Consider the following 13,128-nt stretch of genomic DNA (forward strand, 5'->3'; position numbering starts at 1 on the left):
GAGTCCATGGGTTGTCTGTTGTGGATGTTGGATTTGTCGCTGTAGACCTCTGGTTAAAATAGCCGGCTATAGTCGATAGCCGCGAATTTTTTTGAAGCTACGAAAAGCTATAGCCGGGCTATAGTCATATTGCGGATTTGCTAAATAATGAAAAAAATTCGGCATCATATAGTCATATATATATATATATATAGGGAAACTCTATTAGATACCCTGGGTGCAGAATAAGTAATTCTGCACCCGGGTCATATACACATCCATCCGGTTCGATCGATCCTTGCTGATTGTGCTCGGTCGTTTTTTTTTACCCCGACGGTTTAGTTTCTCGGTCGTGGGATTTGGAAGCTGTCCCACTACCTCCCGTCGCCCGTCACCTGATTTCCCCCCTCGTAATTTTCTAATCGAGCGTATGCGGCGGTTGGCGATTGAGCGGCCGCCGGCGAGCGCATGAGCGGCGGATGGACTCGGTGGCCATAGGAGCAGCTGCTGGTCTCTGCCACGACCGTGTCCTCGGCTGCGTCGTGGCCGGTCGGCCGAATCGGCGTCGTGACCGGCCGGCCGAATCGGCGGCGGCGTGGTCGTCGGCGATAACGGAGACATGGTGCACTGCGTATTGCACGCGGGTAGAATCTGCATCAAATTCGGTAAGCAACATGTTCTCTTTGCGTCGGATACTCAGATCCATAATTATTTTTGTATACCCGTGTGGAGATTTGATGTGAAAAGGTTGAGGCAGTGGAAGCACATGGCAACGACCGCCTCATATCTAGAGTTTAATTTATGTACATCTCAGATGTTGTTTTTATCTCACCACGGCGGCATATAGTTATTGTTCAAACTCGATTTCTCGATGCTGCCCTGCTAGCTAGATGATGGCATATTATTTCAGTTACCAGCGCATGTCGCCGCAGTCCTCGCCGTAGAAACTTGCCAATTAACATAATTCTGAATTCAGTTTTGCAAGTTCTTCATTGGAACCATTTAACAGAATTTTTAACTCAGTTTGATCTCTTGTTTCGAAGGTTCGGTTTTGTACATAGAGATCAATGCAGCTGTGTTAGATAGTCTTTGCTAATTCTCATGTTAATCAATGGAACAGGTCACACTTTTGATATGCTGTTATGGATAACTGTAGATTGCTGCCGCAACGCTAGCATATGGGTCTGTGAACGTGGCATCTAGGCATCTAGCCCCTTGCAATTTTACGTCAGCTTGCAGTTATTGATATGCAATTCCAGAAGGTGGGTATTTTCCCCAGTTAGTGTTGATTATTGATGTGGTTTGCTCAGAGGGAAGCACAACTGATTCTTTAGCTCATTTTTGTTGCTGTACATATCCAGATGAAGCCGCACCATAACACTTATGTCAAGCCCCCTCTAGTTTCTATGTAGCTTGATGAATCAATCGGATTTTGAATTCATCGGTACATGTCTTCACATGCATTATAGTCCATACATGGTTTGGGCACTAAAATCAAATTTATTTGGCTGTTCATGCACAGGATTTATCTGCTTAATTATTCAGGATTAGAAGTTCCAATTCTGAATTTTGTAGTTGCGAAGTAGCTAGCTCCAGTGTATTTAAATATTTGGCAATAATAGTGGATGTTAGTCTATTTGAGGTGTTGCTAGATGTGTAATCTTTGCTTCATGTGATTGTAATTCATGTGACGGTAGCAACGGTTAGCTTTGGTCGGTGGCACCGACTCCCCATTCAAAAATTAAAGTTGGTCTCCCTAGACCATTTGGTAATTTCTTCACGTGTTTCCACACATGGATGTGTTAATGGGTTCCTTACTTTCCTAATTGTCTTCTGTTGATTTATGATATTTGTGGGGTGATTCTACTAATGAATTAACGATATTCATGCCCGGAAAGAAACCTGTAAGCTCATCATTTCATCTCACTCTGTCAGCAGAAGAGCTAGGAAGATTCTTTGCTCGGATGCAAGCAACAGGAGCTGACATAGTGAAAATTGAAACCACTGCTACTGAGATCGTTGATGTGTCAAGAATATTTTGAAATGCTTGTGCACTGCCAAGTGAGTTTACTGTCTAAAACCTCTGCAATATTTGTATCTTACCTCCACAAGGCTGTTTACATGTAATTGAATCACAGATTTAATAGCTATGTGTTATAAATTAGGATTTTTTTACCACTGTACCACTTGCCATAGACATGCTTTTATTTTCCACGGTTTAATACTGATTCATCTGCGTGATTATGCCCATGCTTTTTCGTAAATTCTTATCCAGTCTGCTATTGATCATTCCCAAAAGTTCGAAGTAGGCCATTGTGTAATGTCTTCATGTGTGGCCATACATGGATCTTTACCTTATTTCTGTACTATGGATGTTTCTGACATATTTTTTCTTCTATTTCAGGCATCAAACAAGAACTGCTCAGCACTGAGGAAGACATGACTTCAGCTCTCAACTAAGCAAGCCTGACAATTGTGGCAAATGGAAAGGAACTACTATGCTGTAAGTTGTTTTCAGTCAACAAGTGATTATGCCACGGAGGTGGAGATGTGTTCATCCGGGATCACCATGGAGTCCCTCTGGCGGGGGCATGCCATTTTTCCCCGAGTGACTGACCCGGAGAGAGCTGAGCTGCTTGCGTGTCACCATGCTGTTAACTTGGCGAAGGAGTTGGGACTGATGAAAATAGCACTGGAAACGGACTGTACTGTGGTGGTGGCGAAACTTCAGGACAGCGACAAGAACCGGTCGATCCACGGGCCATTTGTGGAAGAAATCAAAGCGTCTCTTGGGGAACTTGATGATTTCAGGGTCCTTCACGTGCGACGATCTGGTAATTTGGTGGCTCACAAATTAGCTTAGGATGGCTGTATGAATAAGTGTTGTAATAGATGGGTATCATGGGTTGAATCCCTCCCAGACTTTGTGTTAAACCTTGCCGCTCTGAACATGGGCAATTAATAAAGATGGCAGCCATTTGATCTAAAAAAAACAAGTGATTATGCCATTTGGAGAATGTAATTTGCTATTTAGAATGATTCTGGGATATGTTTTTTTGGCAAATGAGGCATATAGCTCATACGGACAAGTTTGTGCATAACTATATCTTATTTACAATGCCCTCCATGTCGATGTATTTGAGTTATGTCGTGTCACTACTCACTACGCTAGGATTTTTTTTTCCTACACATTACATGATTCCCCAAAATAATTTCTTTTTTTACATAAGCCATTTTGATCTGTTCGATGGTTGATGTACTAGGGTTCAGCTAGCTTCTTATAGTTTTCTTACGTAGTCTACAAATTTTACATCACATGCACATTGATTCCTTAATCTGATTGTTAAAATACTTAATGTAAGGTGAATAATATAATTTTTATACGTTCGATTGGTCCATAGACATCATCATACATAGGCCTATTTTTTTAATGTGACATGCATACTAGTTTGGCTGATTGGATCCAACTTCCCAAAAAATACGTTGGCTATAAATAACTATCGTAGCTCGCATGGGATTATTCCATCGCACCTTTGGCTGGCGCGGACCAGCATCTCCGTACTTTTCTTATGTCGCATGCATCCAATTTTATGTTGCGCGGGCGCGGTCGCTCGGGGCCTCGGGCTGGCCAGGTCTGGCTCGGATGGCTAGCTGTGCACACCGGCTCAGCCGTTGGATATAGGGAGCTTGATTGTGACTTGGGGTCTCTGGGTACTTCACATTGTTGTGAGCAGCTAACGCCGGCATGCACCTCCGTCAAGAACGCATGGACTTTATATGGCTGTAAAAACGTTACGTGTGGTGTGATGCAGTTTGGTGCAGCTAGAATTAGCGCATGAGGCTGGTAGCCAAAGATATAGAAAGTGTCAAGAGCATCCACACGTTAAAATTGTTGGCATTAGCCTACACTCCTTGTTCTGTCGGGATGCCTCTGTTCATTGTCATATGCCTGTATCGTATGTTTCGCGATGCTAAGTTAGAAACTATGCATCTGCCGGCGCAACGCGCGGGTGTACTGAAGTAGGCCTGCTGTAGTTTCAACCATGAACGGCTTGTGGTAACCTGCTTCGACGGACGTAGAAATATTTACTGGCAAGGGCGCCTCTCCTTATCTCGTCAGCCCCTTGCTGCCTACCAAGTTGACCTTGCTTGCACGAGCGGGTGGAAGGGGCGATACAAGCAGCAATCGACTGGGGGATCAATGGCCATGGCGGATGAATGCGCCGGCGAGGGGTAAACTTACTATATTGTGATATTCTGCAGTCAGTAGATTCCTTTCTTGCGTTTCTGAGGTTTAACATTGTGATTATTTGTTTTTCCCATGAAGCGTCCCGGTTGGCCCCTGCCTGCCATCTTCGTGGAACTACGGGGCTGTAGAGAAAGCACTGCGAGAATCTGCAAACAAAGGAGGCAAGTGCATCTTTCTGCCAACGGAGGGCCAAGTTTTCCAGACGCTGGAAGAAGCATACGAGTTCTTCAATATGTATTCCTGGGAAGTTGGATTTGGAATTCGCTATGGCCGTAGCAGGATGAATGCGGCGAAGAAAAAGTCCAGGCAAGACCTTGTTTGTTCCTGCGAGGTTTGCATCTGAACCTGGCTGTTTATCAGATATATCCTGTGCCTATGAATAACCTGTGTTCCTCGATTTTTCCCATGTTTAGATCAGTAGCTCCGACGGGCTAACACTTGTTCGATGTACCAGGGTAGGGACAACGGAGATATGAGCCGATCTGCTAGGTGTGACTGCCCCTGCATACTGTCGATGCTGCGAGCAGACGATGAATCTTGGTATGTTAAACGTTTCTGCGAACAACACAACCACCCTATGTCAGTTTCTTGTGGGGAGAAACGGCGCTGGACATCGCACAGTAGGATAGACGGCAGCACACGGGAACTTATTCGTCATCTGCGTGGTAACAATGTCCAGCTATCTAGGGTTTGTTCAATTGTAGGGTTAGTTCACCACAACGATGCGTATGTTCCATTTAGCCGGCAGTCCGTCCGTACGCTATGTGCGAAGTTAGCACAGGAATCCATAGAAGGTGACATTGCAAAAACACTAGAAGTATTTGCTAGGATAAAACAGAGGGACCCAGGGTTTATTGTTGCTATGGATCTAGATGACAAGAACCGAGTTAGGTCTATGTTATTCTCACACGGTTCTAGCATAATGGACTATGCATCTTTTGGAGATGTTGTCACGTTTGATACAACATATAGAACGAACCTCTACAATCTCCCTTTTGGGTTGTTCGTCGGTGTCAACCACCACTTCCAGAGTATAATTTTTGGTGGTGTACTACTGACTGAAGAAACAACAGAGGCGTTCAAATGGACCTTCCGCAACTTTGTTGTGGCTATGGGTGGGCGAGCACCGCAGACTATGTTGACAGGTTAGTTTTCCTCGTATGGCATAAGTAACAGAGTACGCCCAGATGTTTTTAGTGCTAGATTTGTATTCACATCTTTACTAGTAACCGCTGACTTTTGTTATACCAGACCAGTGCCATCAGATGAGGGTGGCTATTGACTCTGAGCTGCCAGAAACCCGGCATAGGTGGTGCAAATGGCACGTCCTTCGGAGAGCTAAAGAGTCACTGGGTGCTGTATACAGCAAGAACTCTGTTTTCAAGAGAGAACTTCACGAACTGCTTGATCAAATTGTTGACTCCGAAGAATTTGAGACTAGGTGGGCAGAGATCGTGACCGGCAATGGTTTGGGTGAGAATGAGTTCTTGGCCAGGGCATATGAAAATAGAGAGATGTGGGCGAAGCCTTTTTTTACGGATACATTTTGCGCCGGGATGACTAGCACACAACGGAGCGAGAGCGCCAACCATGTTCTGAAGACTTACATACCTCGATCGGCCCCGATGCATTTGTTTGTTACGCAATATGATCGGTTAATTACAGACCGCGTGGCAGACGTGGGTCGAGAAGAGCACGCTACTAAACAGGTTCATTTTTTTATCCCCAACATTCTTTTCTGTTCACACACATGTGGTTTTTTGTGTTTGGTTTTGCATGTATAATTTATACACCGGTTCACGATCAACTACAGGATACTGATAATTGTATCACGTGTGTCTCCCTTTATTAGGTGAACTTCCTCCTTAGAACCGGGGTGCCAATTGAGAAACATGCCACACTCGTGTACACCCGAGCAATGTTTGAGCGTTTTTTTAGGGAGCTTTTCCTTTCTGGTGCTTTCCTGTGCCGGGAGAGTGAAGAAGCTAACAAGTTTGTGGTTACATATGTCTGCTCCACAAGCTCCACTGGATTTGGCAGGAGGGAGTTCATTGTTAAGTGTAATGAAGGAAGAACCAATTACTGGTGTACTTGCAAATCGTTTGAGCACTGTGGCATGCCGTGCAGGCATGTACTGAAGGTATTACTATCTTGTTTAATCCCATGACAGTTGCCAGCCAGTCGTTTCCCCTTTTTAATTTTTGATGTATCCAATCTGTTCTTCCATCCGCAGGTGCTGGTGCACACTGGTACAACTGAGCTTCCTGCTGGACTGGTCACTAAGCGGTGGAGCACCGCTGCTAGGGACGGTGCGGTGTGCACTATTGTTGGTTACGGCGACGCTGCAGCCCTAGGAGCTGATGCCGCTTCCATGCACGGGATGTTGCATGCTGCGGCAATGGAGCTCATTGGCATGGGCACTACTTCTAGGCAGGCATTTGAGTTGTCTATCGATTACATCAGCCATGCAAAAGCGGCCTTGTTGGCTATTACTGTCAAGAACCCAGTCCAGAGTCATTTGGATGCTCAGAGTGCACCTGCAGAGGGCGCGGAAAAGTTAAAATTCGACCCGGCCATAGCAGCACCACCCCGAGTTCGTTCCCGGGGCAGGCCTAAAGAGTTGAGGTACAAGTCCCCAATCGAATCACCAGGGTCGCGCAAACGACCTTTTGCAGAGAGCACTCGTGTCCCCGAGGGTGATCGTCCCAGGAGGTCTACACGTTTCCTAAAAACAGGTGCTTACATGGTTGAACACTGCGGTTCGTGTGGATCTACGCAGCACCTCACATCAGAGTGCTCTGTTAATGTCGTGCAAGAGGAGTTTACTGCTACAAGGAGGAGATGCAAGAGCTGTGGTGAAGTCGGCCATAACCGTTCAACCTGCGGACGAAAGTCAACGTACACTCCGAAAATGTAGCTTATCAGCCTTTAGGAACGATTTGCTGCATACCCAGCCATGGTGGATTTTATGTATTTTCAGTTGAGCCTGCCCCTTTGTATGTTGTAAATAGTTTTTGACTTTGGAGGTGTTTGTAATGGAGTTTGGAGTGTATGACTTCCCTTTTCAAAAAAGTTCGATGCATTTCATTGATGCAGTTTTGTTGTTTTGTGACCATACATCGTATCATCTCTTCAGCGATTATTTAAATTGCCTTGTTCCTACATCCATTTACCGCGTCTTCAGCGATAAAGATTTGTATAGGGTTGGAGAAAAAATCGGTGGAAAAATGCCAGTCTTGGTAAGGAGAAAACGGGGCACAGTTGTTTTGCAACGGCTACCTGTCACTTCTGAGCTCATGTCCAGGGTTGCTATAAATACGAGCACATATGCGGATCGTGTTGAACAGAAAGCAGTTCATCCTTTTGGTTAGCAGCGTCCCACCTCCTTCCTCTGAAGGGTCTGAAAACAGCACATCCGTGCTCAGGTTATTGGTAGTTCCTATCTTTGGCCTAGATGTCAAGCATGTCTGGCACTGCATCCGGGAGCAGTACAGCATATCTGGGATTTTCAAAATTTTCCTGCTACTGCGGGGAGTCGGCGGATCTGTGGAGATCTGGGACGACGGAGAATCCGGGGAGGCTATTCTTGAAGTGCGGCATGGAAAAGGTATTGTATTAGATCTTGAACTCACGCTGCTTAGGCAGATGAACTGTACTATACATCATTTCACCGATGCGATTCATTACTTCTACAGAGATGCAAGTTCTGGTTCTGGGAAGATGAGGTGAGCGCACGATCAACCAGAGGCTCCAATGGTCGTAGGGAGCTTGATTCCCCTAACCAAGACGGCCATGTCTACTCATCGAAAGTTGTTCAGGGAATCAAGGATTTGCAGACGGAGCTGCTGCTTGTTCGCTTTGCTGTAATAGCCCTTGCTCTTGCCGTCGTCTGGCTGGGGAGTAGGGTTTGATTTGTTCAGCCCATGGTTTAACGCTGGAACCATTCAGATGCATGTACTTTTGTTTTTAGCCGTTACATGCGCACTATAAGTTATTTGCACCTCACCGATTTGGTATCTAATCTACGCAAATAAACAATATGCAAACATGTCTTGCTGCTGATAGTGATTGCCACAGGAAACCAGAGTTAAAAGTTCAAGTGCACTGGCCATTTGTCCAAAATCAAACATGGTCACGCCATAGCTAACACATTCAACGTGCTAAGTACATTGATACATTCTAGCAAACCGTCCATACTGGTAGCACATCTGATCGACAAAAACTGCCCACTGTCGAAATAGATGTTATCATATGGACGGTCAGGCCAAATATGCAAACGCCTGCGACGGCAGGGCATTGCGCCCTCCTTGGTTGTTCACTCCTCCGTCGCCTCCCTCATCACTGACATACCCTGCGCGCTTGTCCTCCTCCATGGTGACGCCTTCTGCCTTTCTCTTCCTTGACAACACCTTTTTCCCTTTCGGGGCGGTTTTCTTGGTGATTGAATAGGCTGATATGGTCCCCTTGTACACGAATGTCAGCTTGGCTAGATAGATCGTTTCTGGACAAACGGGCTGCAATTCGTAATAAGCACGTTAGTAACAGCCGCGGCCACATAAGAAATGATTGGCAAAAAGAGATAAGCAGTTTGTCTTCAGAAAACTTACCAAGAATTGGTTAGGCTTTGGAACACTGAAGAAGGCTGTGCTAACTCCAGTGTCGGGCCTGCGGAAAGAGTAAATTGATTTAGATTATAGGTTTTCGCAAACAATATTAGTACCAAAACCACATCTTCCCCCTATATTTTACTGTATTGACGGCAGTACTGCAAAGTAAATCTATAACTGTATGGGGGAATGATCATAGTAGGGCCGATCAGGCTGTATACCCGTGCATAATGTGTTGTTTCTTCAATGCAACGTCATAAACCCATTGGATGTCGGGGATCCGCCTGTTTGTCAGTTGCTTGATGTGAGATACTGCAAATGAGGTAAGCTTCTCCATTGTGGGTCGGAAGAAATCCAACACATCAGAGTGCGGTGTCCCGGACACGGCTGGGTGAACCAGGTGTGTTGTGCACTTCAGCATGTCAACTGAAACTGAAGCCCACCCTTGTTCAAATTTGATCATAGCAACCACCTGATAATTACCAAGGCAGTGTTTGTAGCATAAGAACAGTAATTCATTTTCCACACGCGGTGCGTAATACATGCTTGGTCATCACGTTGAGGTCTAATAAAAAGTGTTCTAGTTCTTACCCTTCCACAGTTGGATATGTCATAATGGAAATGTGGTTGTAGAAAAATTTCTTCACAATCATCTACATTTGAACCGTCGCTCATCACCTTATCCTGCATTTAGTGGACAATTTTTCAGTCAGATCTCCACCCACCTGGCTAGATTCATTTGTCCTATAAGCATAGCAAGGGAACGAAAAAACCAACAATTTTTCGGGGATTATATGGAGGATCAGAGGACTAACCGCCCACATGTGCATCACGTAGTGGACGTTTCCATCAGTTTCGGCCCGCTTGTCTGCTTCGTCGTTCCGCAGCACTCTAACCACAACATTCTCCATTTCTTCAGACATTTCTTCCCTGAGCTGTAGCATTCGTTTGATGTATATGCCATCCACTGATACCATGGGAGGGTCTCTGAACTCAATCCATACCCTGCATGATCGTAAGCATGCGCATTAAGGAATTAAAGCCAAAACATATTGGCAATGAAAGTTGGGACCTCTGTCCGTTAAGAAAAATTGTAGAACGATGTCTCAAACTTACTCTCGCAGGTCTGTCATAGTTGCATTGTGCACAAACCATGCGGCTGTGCCCTTCATGTGGTCCCTGAGGCGTTGGAACCTGTTTTGATCGCTGGTGGCTCTCCTTCCTCTCTTTGGTGCAGTTCCGTCGCCAAACATCCAGTTGAAGGTAATAGCCCTGTCAACGTCTGCGGACTCTATTGAATAAAAATGCATTGTTAGACAGGTGATAATGGATGCTGTGACATGGCATTTCTAAATTTCCTCACAAGCATTGGTTTCGAAAGATGGGACTTACTTTTTGATTTGGTTTTCTGTTCAGATTTCATAGTTTTAACCAGGTCTTCCAACTTATCACTCATGGCATCCATGGAACAGCTGAACTTTGCATCTGTCTCTGTCTTTGACTGAACAATAGTTGATGCAAGCCTGGTGATGCTAGTTGTGGCTTTGCTGAACGCCGACACAGCTAGCCTAAACTGTTCAGATGAATCTTTGATAGCTCGGAGTAACTCTGGATCTACTTTGGTTGTCTGCAGCCAACAAATTTAAAAAAAGGTAAGAACACAGAAACAACTGCGTATACGATCCCCCCAATCGGGATGTTTGCTCGTTGAACAGTTGTTGTAGATCTAAATCAAGAGACTGCACCTTTCGATTAGGTATTACCTGCTCCCGTTCATCTTCCTGGAACAGAACCCTTGCAGTCGATGACTCAGGGAGTGGGCGCAGAGTTGATCTCGTTGAGGGCACCTGATTCAGATTTGTAGTGAAGTCAACAAATATGAGCCAGAACTTTGAGGGTGGTAAAAATGGTAGTAGATCAAGGCAGTCAAAAACAGATCTGATGGTTGCCGTATCGGCTAAACATAAGGAAAAAACAATTCATCGTTGAAATAGAAAAACAGCACAAAAGGAAATCACGGCTGGGATGGGGGAAAACGAGATGCGCCACTGGGGTAGAAAATACTTACCGTCGACACAAAACTCCAGAATGCTAATTGCCACTGAACTGCCATTGAATCTTTGATTATGTTTGATGAAACGCTCCTGCCAAACTACTTATTTGTGCCCTTTCCACCTCTCTACAGGAATGCAATGAACGAGCTAGGCCACCTCCGTGTTCTTTATAGGCCTATAATCCGTGCATAGTTGGGGATGGCTGCACGAAAACAAATGGATGCGGTGGATGTTTTATCGTGGGGCATTTGTGTTTCTACTAGTGGGGGCTGTGGTGTAGGATGTCAGCTGCGGAGACATCCACAGCTCGTGCTCAATGTTTAGTACTACACCTTACAATTAACGCGGAAAGCAACTGTGAAAAAATGATGTGTCGTCAGTTTGTTGTCGTTTTTATCAAAGTCAAATGGTATTATATTATTTGTTCCAGCAAGGGAAAATGGGACCATTCTCGTTACTTTTTAGATGGGTACGTACTCCTGTCTTCTCGTAAAACACAACTCTTGCGAAAAACAGGGGGAAAAGGCCTTCCAAAAAAGAACAACACATGCGCCTCTCACACACCTGGAATCCTCTGCTCCGGAATTCAGCCGGCGGCAGTTCGTCGCTGGGTGCAATATTTGTTGCCCGGCAGATGGCCTCCTGCACAGCCTGATACATCCCGGCATATGGTCCATGCTGCAAACACGAAATGCATGTAGTTAGAAGGGTTAGTGTAAAAGGATAGTTCAGTTATTAGATTAGTTTGCAGTGGTGCAGATATGTCAACCTACCTGAGAGCCACCAAGGACATTCGCGCATCCATCAACGCTGTTCATCACTGGGCTAAAGTTCAGGTGTGATCCTCTGACGGAACTGGAACCTTTGTCAAAGATGCTAACCTGAAGACATCGTCGCACATATGTCGTGAAGGAAATAATAATGGTTAAAACGTTGTATCTGAAAAAAACAGGTTATGCAGCTGCATTCTAAAGGTAGGTGAGCATTCTGTATGCATTTCCATGTCGGAGTTTTACGGTTGAATCAAATGCATCTTCCTGCAGTTCTAGTACTCATCAAACGGGTGTGTATTTTTTGGGAAACAGATCCGGTGAGTAGGTGTAGGGCGGAAGGTTTGTAATATGGGAAGTAGTGTTGAAAGCGGCCGTACCGTCTGACCGCCCTGGTTGTTGGCTGCCGATGTAGGCGAGGAGAAGCCGAATCCGTGCAGCTCGAAGCCCAGACCTGCCGCCATTAATGATGTCTGCTGATGCTGTAGAGAGAGACAGTTTTAGAGGACGAGTATTGCTAACTACAGAGCATACGAATTGGAGTAGAGAATAGACTTCATTGGTGGAGTTATTGTGAGCAAGACCTGGATGTCTGGCTGTGTGAACCCCAGGGCAGCGTTCAATGTGCTATCCCCACCTCCGTCCATTGCCAGCGCTTCAGCGGGATATCGCTGTCGACGAGTAGGGGGTTGCAGGTGGATAGGAGAAGGAAGAAGATGGCTGGGAAGGGGAGAAGCGAGTCAAATGAGGTAGGTGTGTTCCTCGCTTTATGGGGACCTTGCTTAAATGGAGGCTGACACCCACATGACCGTCGTTCCCTATTATTTTTTCCTCTTCCCGCATAGTGTTGACAAACTAAAATAGAAGACTTTTCCTCTTGTGGCCGGCTCGCTAGATTTGGTGGGCCCCACTTATGTATTGTAGTTTCGGCACAACGACCAAAACAGGCGTGCCCCTGTCTTTTTCTGGGTCATTTGGCGTGGACCCGGAATTATAGACCAGATTAGGTCGAAATACTTTGTTTATACGTGTAAATGTTCGATTTGGTGGGTTGTAAGAAAAAATGTGAACAACAAATGGATAGATTAGTTGATCCCAGGGCTATATTCATGCTTATTAATCATTGTATCATCGGTAAGCCATTTGGTGCTTTCTGTTGTTGAGTGGGAGGAAAATCGTGGTCGGCAGTTGTTGCATTGTCGACAGGTCTGGAAAAAATGCCCATTATCCGGCGCCTACTTGGCACCCTGCATGTGGGCCATGCCGTTATTTTTCGTACAAATGGAAGACTCTAGTACCTGTAACAATGTTTTGGTTGCGTGCTATATGTGCCGGATCCCTTTGTTTTTAGGTTACCCATATAGGCAGTGTATTTATGGGGTCACATGATTGGCCATCCTTAGGGCATTTGCACATGGGTTGTACTTTTGGCTACCGCGGTGTGTCTAGTTGTGCGCGCGTAAAGGGCA

General features: G+C 45.4%; 1 long non-coding RNA gene across 3 annotated transcripts; it reads left to right on the forward strand.

Annotated features, from left to right (window-relative positions):
• The first annotated feature begins 267 nt into the window (after nucleotides 1-267).
• On the forward strand, nucleotides 268-3,059 carry LOC127317460 (uncharacterized). 3 transcript variants are annotated; one of them, XR_011749523.1, is made up of 4 exons: nucleotides 268-644; nucleotides 1,100-1,241; nucleotides 1,918-2,040; nucleotides 2,384-3,059. It is a non-coding gene; the product is annotated as an uncharacterized lncRNA (long non-coding RNA). The 3 variants fall into 3 exon arrangements; XR_007861160.2 differs by lacking the exon at nucleotides 1,100-1,241 and having other exon boundaries at nucleotides 283-644; nucleotides 1,915-2,040; XR_007861161.2 differs by lacking the exon at nucleotides 1,100-1,241 and having other exon boundaries at nucleotides 283-644.
• Nucleotides 3,060-13,128: the final 10,069 nt, after the last annotated feature.

Source organism: Lolium perenne, chromosome 7 (assembly GCF_019359855.2).
Source record: "Lolium perenne isolate Kyuss_39 chromosome 7, Kyuss_2.0, whole genome shotgun sequence".
Lineage (NCBI taxonomy): Eukaryota > Viridiplantae > Streptophyta > Magnoliopsida > Poales > Poaceae > Lolium > Lolium perenne.